At 55.6% G+C, this 18,542-nt stretch overlaps 1 protein-coding gene across 1 annotated transcript in view; it reads left to right on the forward strand.

Moving 5' to 3' along the window:
* The first annotated feature begins 15,696 nt into the window (after positions 1-15,696).
* FIGNL2 (fidgetin like 2) overlaps positions 15,697-18,542 on the forward strand; it is a 31,672-nt gene continuing 28,826 nt past the window's right edge. The window contains exon 1 of the mRNA XM_036300664.1: positions 15,697-15,898. The gene's annotated coding sequence lies outside the window, so the exon portion shown is untranslated. The remainder of the gene's footprint in view (positions 15,899-18,542) is intronic.

Genomic DNA, 18,542 nt, shown 5'->3' on the forward strand with positions numbered 1-18,542 from the left:
TCCACTGGGGAAAGGGAGGGTGAGCGAGGGGCGGAGGGCGGGCGGTCCTGGGGGCACCTCGCTGGTTTCAAGGCTGTCTCCTGCGCTCTCTGCAAGGTCGGCTTCAGGAGGCGAGGACGACAGCACTGCGGTCCTTGGGGCGTTCACAGGGCAGAGGAGAGTCCCCCACTGCCCTGGGCAGGCAGCCACCCCCAAGCACTTACACATCTTCTCACACACACACCCCCTCCACACACACTCCCAGAGGTCTAACAATGCCCCTGGCACCGAAGCCCCAGTGATCCTGAGATTAGGTTCCCAGACACCAAGCCTGGCCCTCCTCCTCAGGCCCAGGTCCCCCAGTGACACAGGGTCCTTCCTGCCTAGGACCCAGGACCTCAGCATGTGGCACAGAATGCCTGCTCGCCCTCTCCCCGCTGCAACCTGCCCACTTAGACAAACTTAGTTTGCCACAGAGGCCAGCTCCAGGGGGCCGAGTTACAATCCCCTATGGGTTAGGGCAGTAATGGCGAACCTATGATTTTTCTTTGTTAAATGGCATTTAAATATAGAAAATAAATATCAAAAATATAAGTCTTTGTTTTACTATGGTTGCAAATATCAAAAAATTTCTATATGTGACACGGCACCAGAGTTAAGTTAGGGTTTTTCAAAATGCTGACACGCCGAGCTCAAAGGGTTCACCATCGCTGGGTTAGGGCCTAACCCATCCCATCACCAACCTGATGGCCTCAATCCTCAACACAGATGAACCCTGGGAGGCCAAGCAGGCCTGCTGCCAGCCCGAGGGACTCTCCCTGCAGGGAGGTGATGCAGTGGGAGAGCATCTGGAATCGTAGGGACCATTGGACTACCTGAGGAGTCAGGGTCAGTGGCTTCTGGGCTAGGCCTTGAAGGAGAAATAGAAGAGTACCAGGGGCAGCGAAGGAGACGTAGTGTTCCAGGCAGAAGGAACGGCAAGTGCAAAGACTTGGGAGTGAGGAAATAAATGTGTCTGGGGGAGGCTGAGGAGTTCGGTGTGCCTGGAGCAAGAGTGTTGGAGGGGAGGGGTTGTCGGGACAAGAAGACACATGTGCGAAGGGAGGCCGAGGTGACACATAAGGCAGGCCAAGGAATTTAGACTTGGGTTTGTTGTGGCAAGTTGAAGGAAGGACAGACAGGGAGGGACAGACAGGAACAGACATGGCTGGAAGGAGTGAAGTTGACTGGAAGTAAGATAAAAGGGTCAGTGCCAGTCCAGGGATAAAAAGGCCGCTCACTCGCTGGGCCTCACATCTGGGATCTGACAGGACTTGGTGGGGACTGCGGTGCACATGCAAGCCCACAGGCCCCTTCTGAAGGCCAAGTGAGCGCTCAGCCCTAACCAGGTACTGCCATGCAGGAACGCGAGCTTAGTGCTGTCAGATATTTTCAAAGAAAAGTTAGAAATGTAGATTTTTTACGTGTTACCCCCTGATTTTTAAATGCTGAAAACTAGTTTAAAAAACCTTAAATGGTGAGTGTGTCTAAAGCACACATAACGCAAACATATCCGGGAACACAAACTGCTGGCCCAGTTGCTAAAAAGCTATTGAAAATTTTGTAAGGGGAGCAATGATCTGAAAAACAGGCCTGGGTTTTAGGCTGCCCCCTCTGGGATAGTAGGGAGGGATGGCCTGGTCAATGGGGACAGCTGCCAGCATCCAGGCCAGAGGGCTGAGGCCTGAACCACGCAGCTGCCCAGAGAGGAGGGAAGGCTCCCAGGCACAAGTGTAGCGGTCTCCAGGGATTAACCTTCCCGGGGTTAAAAGTTTGTCCCCTATCCCTTTGTCCCCTTTAAGGGATTGCAAACACATCATTGAGTGGGTGAGGAGGCCCTGTGGAGTGGGATGCCCCTGAAAATGGCTAAGATTGCACTCTGGCAGGCCACCCCTAGACACTGGGTAAGGCATTCTGAACAGCCCCAAGAGGGAGGGGCTCTTGGGGGAGGGGCTCAGGAATCCGCCTGGCCTTCAGGAAGACCCCAGCCAGCCCTAATGGGAACCACACGTGGGGTGAGCTGCAATCCTGGAGTGCCTGTGATGGTTGGCTTTGGAATCGGACACTTGGCTCCGGTCACTCCTGACCCACTGAAGCCTGAGGCCTCCCAGCCCCAGCTCCCCTGCTAATCGCTGCCAGACACATTCTGCCCTGCACCCAGCTCTGGGGCCCGAGTCCTGGAGAGGGGGTGCTTCTCTTGGGGCCCCCGCTTCCTGCTAGGAGAGCAGCTAAGCCCTAGAGGAGTAAGGGTTCTCAGGCAAGAATTCTAGGTGTCCTGTGGGCCAAAGGTTGATCCTCTCAGAATAACAGATTAAGAATTCCTTTCCAGTGCTCCCCAAAACAGTTTCCTTGAACTTCGCCCCCCTCCCCGCGCCCCTCCCTCCCTCCCAAGCCCTGAGCTTCTCTGGCCTTGTAGAGCCTGGTGTCCTCGGCCTCCATCCCTCCCCGGCAGCATCTGCAGGGCACTCCGGCTCTGGCCTCTTAGCCTTCCCCATGCCTCCCAGGGTTCATTTCCTGCAGGACCTCGGGCTCCGGAGCAGGGAGCAGCCAAAGGGCAGGGGGAGAGCCCAGTGAGCAGGTGGTTTGTTCCTGAGGATTCGCTGTAAACACCGGGCAAGGGAACAGGTCTCTCCTAGCAAATTCCTGGTGCTTTCTCTTCCCCCAACTCAAACACCTCCTAGCCCAGGGACTGGAGCTGTGTCAAAAGATGTCTCCATACAACATGGAGGGCCTAGAAAAACTTCCAGTTCTCATTTGTGAGGCTCACTCCAGCCTTTGAGTTATGCCTGTCATTACACCCACTAAACCCTCTTCATAACCCCCCCAACTTTGGTGTATATATCAGTGTGTGTGTGTGTGTGTGTGTGTGTGTGTGTGTGTGTGTGTGGTGGGGGTGCATTTCCTGTTTAAGAACTGGACACTCCCAAAGGCCCCCTCTAGGCCCTCAGGTCCAGCCCCCTCCCCCTGGGTACCCTCCTTGAGAACTTCCAGGCAGCCTGCTCAGCATCAGGCCAGGGGCCCAGAAGCATGGACAGGCTGCATTCCTGGGGGAAGGGGAGTGGAGAGGAGGGTTGCACAGAGCCCCCTCCTCTGTCTAACATAAACCCCACACTGCCCAGCCTGAAGCCCTCCCAAGCCATGCTGAGGATGGTCAGTGTAGTGCCAAGAAAGCCCCTGGCAGGGCGGCAGGGCCAGGAACCAGGGGCCTCTCCTAAGGTGAAGCCCTGTGTGCCCTAGAGCTATTCCCTTCCTGGTGGGACCTGAGGTTCCAGCATTGGTAGGGCTCCCAGGGGTCACTAGGTAAGGGGTGGGTGGGATACGGTGGCCAGGCCTGGAGGGGATACGGGCCAGAGGACTGGGGCATATTTTAACCCCTTTTTCTTCAGGGTAGCCCACTCTCCCAGAAGTCTCTAGAGAGGGCTTAGGAACTTTCCAGAGAGAAATCAGGCCAAGCAGAATGGAAACCAGGCGGCAGTAGTTGGAGAGGGGAGAGGGGGGTGGGGAAGCCTCGCCTGAAGCTGGGGATTCTGGGGGTTGGGGTTGTTCCTCCAACCCAGTCTATTCCCCTCCCCCAGCCTGGTTTCGGGAAGCTCTCCCAATGAATATTTAATAGCTCAGTGCGGGGCCTGATTGAATTTTAATGCGGGCGACCCGAGCCCGTAGCCCCGAGTCCAAGCAATTAGTCAGGAGCCATTAACGCTGACCGAGCTGATTTATGGGCGGGACCAGGCTGGGTGAGGAGGGGGAGCCCAGGCGGCGGACGCCCCGGATTGGGTGGGCAAAGTCATCTGCGTTAGCCAATCCCAACAGCCTTCTCGGGTTGCTTTGCATCTCATTTGCATAGCACTGCCAGTGGGCAAATCTGGGCGCTGGGCGGTGGGGAGGCGGGGCAGGGGGAGGCGGGCCTCGGACTGAGAGCTGCACCCGGGTGTGGCTCTCCGGGGTAGGCCTGACTGGCGTTGACGTCTAGGAAAATCGCTCCACGTTTGGCACGCGGGATTCCCCATCGGACACTCCCGCCGTTTAAAGGGCCTCTCCCCCAATCCTAGCCGCGCACAGCTGGGAGGAAATGCCAAAGGAGGAGGGGAACAGAGACTAGGGCCGACCTGGGACTGTTGAGTCCGAGGACCCAACAAAGGCCCTGTGGTTAACACAGGCGGGAGCCTTATGGAACGCATACTGTCTGCCTTGAACTGTGATGCCATGGGTCTCATGGCTCTCCCACCTCCCTGGTCCACCTCCCCTCCCCGCTCCCACTTTCCCCTGCACCTCTCAGAGGGGCCTCTGCACTGATGCTGATGGGGCTTGTGGGTTCCGGGTGCTGGATTATGCCTCAGAGGACTGGGAATGACGCCAAGGGGCTCTTGGGGAAGATGGCCCTCCTCCGCTCCCGCCCCTCAATCGCCCTGACCTGTGTGAAAGGGCTGGGGCGCAGCCTGGAGTGCTCTATTGAACAGTGCCCGACCCCTTAAATCATAGGTCAAGGATTTAGCTGGCCTGTCTGCTGCCATTCTGGCAGGTGGCCTCCTCCTCCCCAGCCCCCGCCTCTTTCTGAGGTCATCTGGGGAAGTGGTGTAGATCAGGCATCCCTCCCCTCCTGGGCAAACATCCCCTTGGGCCCAGGTCTTATCTGAGCTGGAGTGGTCCTTATGGAGGGATGGGCAATGGGAGGGAGTGGCTAGAGCTCTGGGCTCGGAAGCCAGCCTCTACAGGGAGGCTTGTGGAGAGGTTGGCAGGGAAGGAGGAGGCATTAGTCAAGGAAGGCTTCCTGGAAGAGGAGGAAAGAGTAGACACTGGAAGGGAGGGAGGAACCAGGTCAAAGGAAAAGAAAAGAAGAGGCAATTCTCTGCAGGGGGACATCCTGCTTGAGGCAGGAAACGGGAATGTGAGCTCCAGACTCTCTTACATGTCAGCTATAGTTGGTAGTATGGCAGCCGCTGCCCAGCGTGAGGCTTCCTGCCTGGGCAGATGAGGCAGGATGGTCAAAATTATTACTATCTAATGGGCACTTACTATGTGCCAGGCACTATGCTAAACACTTGGGATATAGTGTTCCATCCAGTCTTTACAGAAACTAATGAGGTAGGTATTCAGAGAAATCCTGTCTTAGAGGTGAGGACTCTGAGGCTCCGAGAACGGTGGTAACTTGCCCAAGATTGCATAGGTGGCTGGTGGCAGAGCCTTGTTCTTGTTCACCACTTTACACTGCTCACAGGCACCTCAAACTCAACTTATCCTCTTCTTTTAAATCCCCCCAATCTGCTCCTCCTTCCATGTTTCTTATTTCCCTCTACCAGCATCTACCTGATGATAGAAACAGATACTGCCTAAGAAGCAATCCCATCCGCACTGTCTTTGGGTATCATCAGCCATCTGCAGGTTTCTGAATTCTGTTCCCTCCTCTCCTCACACTTCTGCAGGATTCAGGCCCAGCTCACCCTCACCAGGGCCAGGTGAGGTAGCACAGGAGCCTCACTGAATTCTTACTATGTGCCAGGCACTGTGCTGAATTCCCTGCATTTTCTCTTAATTGTCACCAGAAGCCTGAGACTAAGTCCTGAGAACAGGTGGGGGTGGGGAAGGCAGGGGAGGTGAGAAGTGAGAAGGCCCCAGCTGTACTGGGCTCGGTTTTGATGGTGGGTGGGGAGCAGACCCCACCAGATCAAGCAGAATTTCCGTCTCTTGTCCTTTCCAGCTGTTCCTCGAAGCCCATAGTTTCCCAGGCTGGATCTGTATCTTGACCTCTGGGTGCCTCTCCCCCATTTTTGCAAGAGGGATTGGGCTTCAAGTGACAGAAGACACAACTTAAAAATGGTCAAAACAGTAAGGATGTTCATTTACTTACTGTGTCGCAAAACAGGAAGCCCCAAGGTGAGGCTGTTGGTTAATTCAGTGACAACAATGTTATAAAAAACCCAGCTTTCTTCCTTCCTTCCTTCCTTCCTTCCTTCCTTCCTTCCTTCCTTCCTTCCTTCCTTCCTTCTTGCCTTCTTTTATCAACTTTATTGAAATATAATTTACATGCAGTAGAATGCAGATTTTAAAAGTACAGTTTGATAAGTTTTGACAAACGTATACTTGGTAACCACCATTCCAATCAAGATATAGCTCACTGACATTATTCCAGAAAGTTCTCTCTCTCATCCATATGTGGTCAACCCCTCCCACACCCCCTGCACAGGTAACCACCAATCTGACTTCTACCTCCATAGCTTAGTCGTGCATGTTCTAGACCATCCTATGAATGGAATAAAATTGTATACACTCTATTGTGTCTGGCTCTTTTGCTTCAGACAATGTTTTTGAGATTCACACTTTGTGTGTATGCATGTGTATCAGTTCATTTTTATTGCTGAGTAGAATTCTCTACTATGAATATTCCCCCATATTTCTTTCTCTTTTCCCTACCATCCTATCATGTCCTTGTGCCCTGACTTCTCTTAGAGTCACAGATGGCTGCTGCAGTTCCAGACATCACATGCAGACAGCTCCGTCCAAAGGCCAAGAAAAGTTGTTTCTCCTTTGGCCTTTGAGAAATTTTTCCAGAAGTTTCCCAAAGAACATCCTCTCATGTTTCATAGGCCAGAATCATATTTTACATGTCCATTCTTCAATGAAACACTGGCAGAGGGAATGGGATTCCCACAGTTGTCTCAGCCTAATTGAGATTCAGCCCTGGGGCTTGAGAGCGGTTCACTCCCCTGAAGAACATGGCAGCCTGGTTCCTGAGCAAAATCACGGCTCTTTTAGCAAGAAAGGAGGGCAGTGGTTATTGGTAAATAACCAAGAATGACCTTCTTCCTTATTAATAGAATTTTGTTCAGGGAGTTACCTATCAAGGAACATAACTCTGTGTCCAACTCAGGAGTAAATCCTGATGCATCTACGTTGATCCTGGTAATCCTGGCCCCTGACCAGGGGTTGGTGTAGGCTGGAGGGCAGTGGAAGACACTGATTGTGGCCAGCTAACATTCATTCTTCCTGTATAATAAAGAGTCAAAGTTTATTTAAGGTGACACAGTGTCCTGCTAAAAAAATGTTTCTAGTGTGTTTTTTGCAGGCAGGTGTGTCCATGTGACCAAGTCCTGACCAAGAAGATGTAAACAGGAATGTCCCATAGGCTATCCAGCTGACTCTTCTGAGGATGAATGCTTCGCCCTTCTGCTTTGGTTCCTTCTCGTCTACAATGTGGATCTTATGGTTGGAACCCTAGCAGCCACTTTGGAACATGAGGTGAATAGGAGAATGAAATCACATGAGATGGGTGGCACCTGGCTCCCTGATGACACCGAAACTGCCTTACCTTCACACTTCTTTCCTATGAGAAAGAATACATTTCAATCTTGTTTAAATCATTCTGAGTTTTGCTAACATATTCAATTGAACCTAATCTGTTTGAGTGCCAGCTCATAAGAGGCTAACACAGGCAGTAACAATTTCTGGTCAATGAGACAAGAGGGGAAAAGTTTTGGATGTCTCTGGGGAAGATGTCCTCGCTTTTAAAAGGAGGCCCCTGAGAGTAACAGTCGGGACCACGTGGGTGATTGAACTGCATCGGCCACTTTGTGACTTGAGGAGCACTGTCCACAGGGCACAGCAGATGTGCTGAGGGTGTGAGATTCAAAGATGGAAGGGACCTGGGCCTCTGAAGCAGGTGTCGAGTCTTTGAATTAATCAACTCTGAGGCTACCATTTCTCATTCTCTAAAGTGCACAGTTGGTCACACTTGGACATTTCTGAAATCACCCTACATCTTATCATCATCAGCATTGTGGTCTGCTGTCAGTCATGCAGCCATTGTGCTTAGCTGTCCTTCCTGCACGTGTGCAAACGGAGGGACCTTCCTGCTGTCGTAGCAGGACAACTGCAACCCTGTGGTGTTCCAGTCCTCACGCCATGGAAGGATTCTTGGTGTCCTGACTGACGCCTGGCCATCTACCAGCATCAGCACTTCCAGGATGGATGCCAGTGGCTTAGGAGCATGTGGTAGGCAGTCTGCAAAATAGCCCACCATGGTCCTCACCTCCTGCTAGTCACACCTTTATGTAGCCCCTCCCCACTTTGTTCTGGGTTGGGGTTTTTTGTGACCAGTGGGGTAGAGCAGAAATCATGATATGTCACTTTCAATATTAGATTTTAAAAAGACAATGGCCTCTGTCTCGAATGCTAGCTTGTGCTCTCTCTTGGGTCATTTGCTGTGGGGAAGGCCAGCTGCCCTGTCAGGAAGACAGTCAGACCACCTGTGGAGAGGCCCACGGGGTGAAGAACTGAGGTACCCAGCCAATAGCCAGCCAGGAACTGAGTCTGCCAGCAGCGTGTGAGTGAGCCCTCCGTGACTGCCCCCCACCCCAGCCCTACCCCCGACAGTTTTCATAAGAGACTTTGAGCCAGAACCACCCGGCTAAACCACTGCCTGGTTCCTGACCCATAGAAACTATAAGATAATAAATATTTGTTGCTTTAAGCTTCTAAAAGTTGGGATAATTTTTTTCACAGTAATAGATAATTCAGCCGAACAGTCTTTTAAGAAACGCTATAGCACCAGTACTCGTGGTGGCCCAGATGGCGAGTCTATGTGGAGAAACACAGACATCGACAGCTCAGAGTTGAACAGTGATTCCAAGAATCAGACTCTGAATTCAATAAAGTTGAAAGAAAGCCCTAACCAATTTATGTTGCCCAGGTTTTCCTTATTACACATGCACAAGAGAATAATATATGTTAAAAATATATTCCCATATAGATCTAAAAGAGCTTTTTTAACAAATAAAAATTCTAAGTGATAAGAAAGCCTTGTGTCAGTTTAATTGGCAGTACTTTTTTCGTTCCAATGGTACAGGAAGTAACAGTGCTTCTTAACATCAGTGGCAAATCAGTTGGATAAAATATGATCGTGTATTTTCCTTATTGGACAAGCCATTGCGGGGGGGGGGGTTTCTGGTACTTACAGCACGGGATTTTAATCTGGGGGAGTACGGGAGTAGGGTGGAGGAGGAGGTGAGTAAGGGGAAGGAGAGAACAAGCATATGAAGGAGAGTGGGAGTAGGTTTGTGGCAAACAGCTAAAAAATATTGATAGGAAATCCATGCTGTTCACTGTTTAAGTGTGTTAGTCCTAATCCTCCAATGGGTTATTAGGAGCCTAGAATCCTATGTCACCAATTGCTGGCTGTATTGGAAATACCTGCATTTCCCAAACAAAAATGAAGACATGTGACCTGACACAGGAGTTTTGCTGAATATCATTCATAGATTTTGCTGAATCAGACAGATGTCCCATGAGCATCTTTTCATCCTTCCTCAGGATGCTCCCTGAGGGAGAGAAAAGCACCTATCATCAACCTCCCTTTACAGATGGAGAAGCTCAGGTCCCGTGTTAAATTCACAGGAAAGAGGGCAGATCAGGACTCGAACTCAGGCCATCTGGCTCCAAAGTGTGTGTGTGTGTGTGTGTGTGTGTGTGTGTGTGTGTGTGTGTGTGTCTTAGCCACTACATTGGGGCATGTTAGATCTGTGGGGAATTTAGCACTGGATCCAAGCCCCTGATTTTACAGTTGAGGAGACAGGGGCCTAAAGAGAGGGCAGGACTCATCCAAGATCCACAAAGAAAGGGTGCGTGGGCAGAACTCCTGCTGTGTGGATTAGAGTAGCGAAAAGGAGGGGGCTGTAGACTTGGGTGCACTGCCCCTCCCCACCCCGCCCCCAATGCAAGTGCCCCTTCTTTCCATTTCAGAATGGGTACAACTTGGTGAGGGTAGAAGGGGGCTGGGGAAGCCACCCAGCCTCCTTCATTCTCGGGATTCCGAGGCAGCCATTGTCCTGGGAGGAATGCTCTGCCAGCAGCCCCAAGGGGCGGGGCCTCTTTCCAAGCCCCAGACAAGCCGGCTTTGTGCTCTCCACTCAGGGCCCCTCCTGGCCTTCACCAGCCAGGCCTTCTGAGCATTTTTCAGGGTTTCCAGGCCAGGCCACTAAGTGATGAAGCTACTAGCAAAGGGATGGGCCTTGGCAGATGCACTGGGCCTTGGAAGGCCAGTCTGGGAGGGCTGCCTGGAGGAGATGTGAAAGCACCGCCCTGGGCTAGTGGTTCCACAAGGCTAAACATATGTGTTCTCATTACTAAGAATTTATCCTAATAAGACACATGCAACAAGGTGGATGTTACAAGTCTGTTCACTAAGCCTTTATTTTTGGAAAAGAAATTCAACAACAAAGGAAACAAACTAATTCTTGCATGTCCATATGATGGAATATTAAGCTGTCAAAAAATTACCTGGTATATGCCTGGCCAGGTAGCTCAGTTGGTTAGAGCATTGTCCTGGATACACCAAGGTTGCAGGTTTGATTCCCCCATCAGGGCACATACTAGAAGCAACCAATGAATGCATAAGTAAAAGGAGCAATAAATTGATGTTTCTCTCTCTCCCTTCCTCTCACTCTAAAATCAATTTAAAAAATTATGTGGTATAAATGTATTTATAGACAGAAAAAATATATTCAGAACATTTGTCTACAGAGTACAAAATAGTGTGGAGATCTCTCTCTTTATATATCAATATCTGGAAAAATGTCTGGCCTGTTCCAAAGTCTTAACAGTGGTTATCTCCGGGTGATGGGATAAGGGTGTTGGATTGTTTTGTTTTGTGCTTGTCTATATTTTCTAATTTTTGTAAAAAGGTGTTTTCCTTGTGTAACAAAAGTGCCTGATCTTCAACCAGTGCACTGCAATGCCTCCCCACTCGTGTCCATTACAGCACCTGACATTTCCTCGGCCACCCGCCTCCCTCCACGGACCATGAGTTTCTCTAGGAAGCACTGAGGTCTTATTCAAAGACCTTACTCTGATGTAAGTCTCTACTCCTAGAACCCAGTACACGTAGGTGCCAGCACATACTATTGAATGAATGAATGACTGTTCAAACCTGGAGCCCTGGTGAGGCAGGTCGCATCAGATCCACAAACCTTGGCTTTGTAGACGTGTCTTTTTATACTTACTGTGTTCTCTGTATTTGTTTCCCTTTTGTTCTTTAACATTAGCAAGGCCTTTTGGAAAAGGCTGACAGCAAGAGTTGTCATGGGATCTGAACCAAAGCTTTAAAAAGGCAGGAACACTCCCCCTTTTCACTACACACACCAGTAACTGGAGGCAGCCACCCGGGGGGCCAAGGGCACAGAGGAGAAGCCCTTGGTCAGCTCCCCTTCCTGCCTGGGGGAGGGTTTCTATCCGGGACCAGTGTTTGGGAAGGATGGGGTTCCACACGCTGAGCCATGCTGAGCACAGACCCTCCCAAATCCCAGACCCAGAGAGGATCTGGTTCAAGGGTGGGCTGTGGATACTGAGGCCGGCCAATCAGGGAAGTCATCCTGGAGGAGAGGCCTGGAGACTAGTTTAGGACGGGGAGGAAGCCAGGGCAGAGGGGAGGAAAGCGGGGAACATGCCTGGGCAGTTGGCCACTGGATGATTTAAGTACAACCAGATGTGCTGGGAATCTCCTGTCAGGCGAGCCCCCGTGAGGGCAGAGTGGGGGTGGGGAGACCTCTGGGCCACTTGGGTTTCCAGTTCCCTGTTCTGCCCTGGGTCTGTAAGCTGCAGGGAAGGGAGAAGCCCAGTGGGGTTCCAGAGGAGCTGGCGTGCAGGAGCGTGAGCCAGGCAGGCTTGGGTGGAGTCTTCCCCTTTGGATGAGGTACAGGAAGGGAAGGATTCCTCCAGGAGGCAGGGTATTGGGCTCAACACCTGGGACCTAGAAAAAAGGCATTAAGGGAGCTCTGGGGTAGGAACTACCAGTTCTGCTGGGGGTGAGGGATAGCTCCCCAGGCAGAAGAGGGGAGAATGATACCCCAGGGAGAGACTCTGATGTATTAAAATGGCTCAGTGAGAGGTCCTGTGGGACTGTGATAAAGGCACAGGGTGAGATGACAGTTCAGGGTGGCCTGTTGGCCTAAAGGCTGTGCTGCAGGGTGGGGGTGCTTCTGCTCACAGGCCAAATGGCAGAGCCAGGTGCAGGGTGAAGATTTTGGAAGTGGATCTCAGGGTCCCCAAGTATTGGGCTCCTAGGGGAGAGGCGGGTACTGATGGCAAGTCCCAGCTCCTCCTCCCAAGCCTGTGTGGTCTGGCACAGAGCTGTGTCTGCCCAGGAAAGGACACTTTTTCTAATTCTACGAAGAGCCCCTAGGCTGGCTGTGGGGTGGGGGTGGGGCCCAGACAAAGCTGGAATCAGCACCAACGGTAAGGTTGTGAGTGGTTGGGCAGGGCTGGGGAGGCATGGGAACTGGAAGGCCAAGCAGCCAGAAGAGGAGGGCTAGGGCTTCCATTTGTGGGCGAGCAGCCTGAGCCCAGTGAAAGTGGGGGACAGTAGCAGCCAACAGGGTGTGGTGTCCACTGGGCATGCACCCCAGTCCCCAGGCCAGGACACATTTCCTTCCTTTCCTGCTTCTTAATGACTCCTGAGTGGCTCATGCCTAGGACCACAAAGAGAGGTCTCCCCGCCCTTTCCTCTTCCTCTCTTCCATTTCTTTCTCCCTTCCTCCCCCCACCCCATCCTTCCCCAGGGCCCTTGTCTTTCCTTCCTCCTCACCCTATCTGCTCCTGCCTGCTCCTTCTCTGGCTTCACACATCTTCCCTCTAACTCTCCTCTCTCCCATTCACACCACTGAATGCTGATTCTCTCTGGGCCAGCTGGGTTATTTTATTTTTTTGAAGTTTTCAGAAAGGCCCTGTTGCAAGTCCCTGGATCAGGAAGGTCATGGACTCGCACACCCCTGCATATATTCACATGCCCCTACCCAAGCCTAGCACTAGGAGCCGGGTGGAGGGTAGGATGTGACACAAGCAAAAGGGCTGGAAAGAATGAAGGGCCCTCCGCCAAAGCCACACTTTACTGCCACCAACACCACTATTATTATCCAATCCACTGCTGGGCACTTGACCTGCTGGGGGGTGATCACCAGACGCCCTGCCCAGCATGTTCTCAGCAGGAGGCTCTCCAGGCACAGATCCATTGGCTGGGACAGCCAGAGGGTCAGCAGGGCGTCTTCAGAGGCAGACCCCCCCAGGCCTCACACATGAGGGCCGAGGGAGAGACATGATGAAGGGCCATTTGCCAGGATTCAATGTCAGCCCAGGAGGCTGGATGATGTATTAACAGGACTTTAATGAGCTCGCAGAGGGGGGTCACACTTCATTGCCTGAGTACTGGTGCAGGATGGGGGGCTGAAGGGTGAAGAGACCAGCCTCACCCCCACCTGCGAATGTGACTCATGCCAGTTTACCCATCAGAAACAGTTCAGCACCTCCCAGATGCCGAACCTTGGAGTCCAGCAAAGGCCTCCTCAGCATGCTGGCCCACCCTCCTTTCTCACTGGGAAGGCCTTCCTGAGGTCTAACCTTGTCCTTCCTACCGGGACTGGAAGGGGGATGCAGAACTAGACCCCTGCTACAGGGGAGCACCCTATCAATTCTTTCCTCCATCCTAATGCTTGTCATCCACCCTGGGGCTTGTCACCCGGCCCCAGTGACACCCAGCCACAATGCCCTGGCAATGCCAGGTTTGCCCTGGTGCTAGTCTTGGTGGTTGAGGTCACTCAGCTCATGTGGACATTGGTCTCTCTTGCCTCTGACCCTTGGGGAGCCTGGCAGGCGGGGTGGAAAGGGTACAGTGGATTCTAGATCCAGCTCTGCCGTGTGACCCGAAGCATGTCACTTCTCTCTGGGCCTCAGATGCTCCGTCAGGAAGAAATACTAAACAAGGTCCTTCTACCTCTGTTATCTGTGGGGTGGTCCCTGCAGCACGGAGTTCAGCTCTTCTAGGGAGGTGGCTATAGCCCACTTCCTCCTACCTTCCCATTGAGAGCCTTGACAGATACCTCCCCTGTGCTGGGGTGTGGTCCCGCGTGTGTGTGTGTGTGTGTGTGTGTGTGTGTGTGTGTGTGTGTGTGTGTGGTGGAGAGGAAGAGAGGATAATGGAGGTGGAGAACCTGATCTTGGTGAGTTTTAAAGCCTGATTGGGTGCTGGTCTTGTTTCCATGGTTGGGCTGGGAAAAACATGGGAGCTATTGAGCCCCCCCTCCTTTTCCCCTGAGGGTGGGAAGGGGGATGCCCTGAGAGGTCAGAACCCAGAACTCCAAGAGGAACCATCACTAGAAATGTTTAGAATTCTTCACCACACAGAGGACAGACACTACCCTGCAGGCTGGTGGTGAAGGGTGCAGGGGCAACCCTGTCCTACTGGTACTTAGACTGAATTGCATGCAAAAGGGAAAAAAAAAAAAAAACCCGCAGAAGAGAGGACCCTCAGACACTGCCTTGGGACCCTCTAGGTCAGCGGTTCTCAACCTGCGGTTCGCGACCCCTTTGGGGGTCGAAAAACCCTTTCACAGGGGTCGCCTAAGACCATCAGAAAACACATATATAATTGCATATTGTTTTTGTGATTAATCACTATGCTTTAATTATGTTCAATGTGTAACAATGAAATTGGAGGGTGACTACAACATGAGGGACTGTACTAAAGGGTCGCGGCATGAGAAAGGTTGAGAACCACTGCTCTAGGTGCTCAACATCTCCTCCAGGAAATCTATCTGCATCCTCCAACCTACGCCCAGCCCCATCTATAACCTCCTGGGGCAAGACGGGTGCTGCTACGGGTCCCTCACCCTGCAGGCTTCCTTTCCCGGCCGGATCACTTCGGGAGCTGAAGCCGCGTGCCTGTGTGTCTGATGGAGTTCTGTCTCTCCGTGGACTGGACGGTGCCTTTGGGACCCTCTCAGATGTCCCCAGCACCTACTAGCCCCATGCCGCACAGCGATGGTTAATGGACACCTTGGGACACTCTGAGTGGCCACCCTCCGTCTCCGCCTCCCACCATTCAGCCCGCCTGGCCTAGAGGGGAGGTGGCCTTCCTGGGGAAACCCTGCTCGGGGGAGCACGTTTGTAACTCACACCTCACCCTCGGAGGCCGCGTCCGGGCTCGCGCTCGGCCCCGCACCCTCCGCTCTGAGTGGCCCTGCGCAGAGGGTGGGCTTGCCGGCGGTGCGTCCAGCCTCTGCATCCCGGGCTGGCGCGGCCACGGCTGGTACAGTGGGTGCTCCGTTCACCTCGGGGCGGGGATGGAAACGCGAGTCAACAAGGCTCTGGCCGGCCCAGGGGCGCAGGCCGAGGGGAGAGGGGTCCGGGAGTTAGCGGACCCGGCGGGCGGGCTGCCTTCCCCTTTGCCCTTCGACCCAGGAAGCCGCTCACACCCGGCGGACTCGCTCGCGGGCCGCTGCCCAATCCCGGCCTCCCCCTCGGCGGCCCGCTCCCCCACCCGACCGGCCGGCCCGGCTCCACCCGCACCCCAACTTCCCGCCCCGACGGCCAGGCAGAGGGGGCGGGCCGAGCGGGCCCAAGGACACTGCACACAAGGGTCATTGGCTCCTCCGCCCCCGAGTGGCTAATTTATTTCAGGGCCCGTGGAGGCGCGGGGCGGGCCGGCCCGGGGCGGAGAGGAGGGGCCGCCGAGCCCGGGAGTGGGGGCGGGGCGGGGCCGAGGGGTGGAGAGGGCCGCGAGGGGCGGGAGTTGGGGGAAGGGAGGGGCCCCGGGGGAGGGAGGAGGGGAGGAGGGGAGGGCTGCCAAGGCGGCGAGGGAGGGCGCTGGGGGCGGGCGAGGGGAGGCGGGGGTGGGGGTGGGGGTCCTGCCTGCGGGGGGAGCCGGGGCGGCCCCTTGTCCGGCCACCCCCACTGCCCAGTCCCGCTCCCGGCCGCGGCGGCCGCAGCAGTAGCGGCTCCAGGATGGTGAGCGCCGCTGCCCTCCAGCCTCGGCCTGTCGCCCCCGGCCCGCGCCCCGGCCCCGGGGCCGGACGCCCCCCGAGGCCGCGCACACTCACCTAGGACCGGCCGGGATGCCGAGGTACGGGGCGCGGGCCGGCCGGGCAGGCGCGGGAGCTCGCGGCCGGCGGGGTCAGGGGTGGTGACCGCTCGGGCCGGGTGTCCGGAGCTTTGTCCGCGGGCGCGCGGCGGGGCGAGGGCCGGAGAGGGCGGGGGCTGCAGGTCGCGGGGTTCAACTAGGCGGCGGTCGAAGGGCAAGACCCGCGAGAGACCCAGGCGGGCGCGTGGGGACCGGGGGTCGCCGCCCCGGGGAGGCGCGGGCCGGGGAGGGGGGGACCTCTCCGCCGCGGACAGGCACCCTCCTCGCCGCCCCCTCGGTGCGGAGGCTGCCGCAGTAGCGAGCTGCCGTCTCTGGGGGGAGCTTGCGGGATGGGGGGTGGGGAGCAGGATTTGCGGGTTCGGGTCCCAGAAGGATCCGGTGTCCGGAGCCCGAGGGCCGGTCCGCAGGCCCCTCCCACTCAGTCAGGTCTTTGTCCAGCGGCGTGTGTGTGTGTGTGTGTGTGTGTGTGTGTGTGTGTGTGTGTGAGAGAGAGAGAGAGAGAGAGAGAGAGAGAGAGAGAGAGAGAGAGAGGTGGGGGCTGGGTTCCTGGCCCGGAGATCCCCCAGCATCGTGACGGGCAGTGACAGGAGACGGAGGCCACTGGGGGCCCCGCGCCCCTAACCCTAGCCCTTCCTTTCTTCTCCCCTAGCCGGGAGAGCAGAGACCCCCGCTCAGGGTCAGGGTGCTGCGGGGAGCTGCTCTCACCTGCACCCACGGGCTGCAGCCTACAAGGGAGACCCACTGGCTCCCGCTCTAGACGGAGCCCCTTAAACTTGCCCACTCCGCCAGCGCGCGCTCGGTCTGCCCCATCCCCTCGCTGGGAGCCCGCTCTGTAAAGGGCCCTCCGCAGAGCGCTGGGCACACAGTAGGTGCTCAGCAAACGTGGGCCCCCTTGCCCGGCCCCTCCATCCCGGGTGCCCTTCCTGGGCAGAGGCGGCCTGGGCAGGGGTCTGCGCGAGGGAGAGTGTGAGCGGCCTGGGGCGCAGGGGTTGGGTGGGCGGGTGGGTGGGCTGTCGAAGGGACGGTCACTAAATCAGGATTAGGCCGTGGGGCTGTCAGGCTGCCTGGCCCGGTCGCCATGGATACCTAATTTGGAGGAGAATAGAGGACGGGAGAATGTTTGTGTTGTAGTCCGCACGGCTGCGGGCGGCTGAGCGGCCTCCCGACCCGGCCCAGCAGCGAGGACCCGGGACCCGGGTCCAATTCCATTCTGGGCTTCTGAGGCCGCAGAACTTCGCGGTTCTCGGGCGCAGAGCCTTCCCCGTGGGTGCTTTGGAGTGGGCCGGGCGATGCTGGGTCAGAAGGACTCTGGCCATGCCCAGGGCGCCCTCGACCCTCCCGAACCCAACCTGAAACCCCGGTGCATCCGTCTGGACACGGCGGGGCCGGGGTCCCCGAGCTTCTCTCCGGGAGCAAACGCCGTCCTCCCTGTGCCTTAGCCCAGAGGCCGGACGCGCCGGGAGACTGGGTGCCGCGGCTCTGCGGAACCCCAGCAGCCACACGGGTGCCCCCGCGGCCGTCCGAGCTGCGGGGCAGGGGGCGGGGCCGGGCGTCCGCGGGTGGGCGAGACAGGGGCGGGGCTTGTGGGCCCAGCGGTGCTGGGCCCCGTGACAGGCCTCGTAAATCCCCCTTCCTCGTATTTAACACCATTTCATTTATTTCCACTTGATTCCATTGGGATCCGCAGCAGCCACCCTTGTAAGGAGTGAGCCCTGTGCCCTCGCTGTAATGTCTTCTGCGGGAAAGCCCACTTGGGCCAAAGGGACTTCAGCTACTCGAGGCAGTGGAGCTGCTCCGGGAGAGGCCCCCAAGACCCCATTCCTCAGGAGGACCCCGTCTTCCGAGGAGAAGGAGCGGGGGAGAGACACGGGACGGCCTCGGAGGCCCTAGGCCCTAGGGATTTTCTGGCTGCGGTATAAGGGGGGGCTGGGCCAAGGGTCCTGGGAACGGACAATGCCAGTTCAGGGACTGGGAGAGGTACCAGCGCCCAGAGGTACCAGCGCCCAGGGACTGGGAGAGGTCCTAGCGCCCTTATTTGCTGTCCTCCTAGTCCGGCCACCGCGTTTTATGGAGCAGCGTCCCCGCCCCTCCCCCACCTGGCTGCAGCTTTATGGCTGAGGTCTCAGGCTCTCCACGCAATTTCACGCCTCTCTGCCTTCGCTCTTGCTGTTCCCCCAGCCAAATGCCTTCCCCATTGTCCCTGTCTTTCCACAACCTCCCCATTCTTCAAGGCCCAACTCGGGTGCCACACTTCCTCCGTGTAGCTTCCCCAGAGCCCCAGCTCCGTGTTCTCCTGGCCCTGCACCTGTGCCTCCCTTCAGCCGCGTGGCTTTGCCTTCTGGAGGGTGGAAGTGGAGCATGTACTTCCTTGTACCCTGCAGAGGGGCTCAGCACCTCACGGGTACCCCATAAATATGTGTTGGCTGGATTAAAGGGCTTTCATAAGGACAACCTGCAAAGCATAGAATCTGGACATTTTCAGGCAAATGGTGGGTGGGTGGAGACCCCTGGGTGGTGGTTCTCTTCCCCTCATTGCTGAGTCTCCCCCTCCCCCCACGTCGGGGAGGACTTTGCCCCTTCCTTTCCCCACAGACCAGCATTCTTTCCCTGCCATTATCATCCTGTT

Source organism: Myotis myotis, unplaced genomic scaffold (genome assembly GCF_014108235.1).
Source record: "Myotis myotis isolate mMyoMyo1 unplaced genomic scaffold, mMyoMyo1.p scaffold_m19_p_3, whole genome shotgun sequence".
In the NCBI taxonomy this organism is placed as follows: Eukaryota; Metazoa; Chordata; class Mammalia; order Chiroptera; family Vespertilionidae; genus Myotis; species Myotis myotis.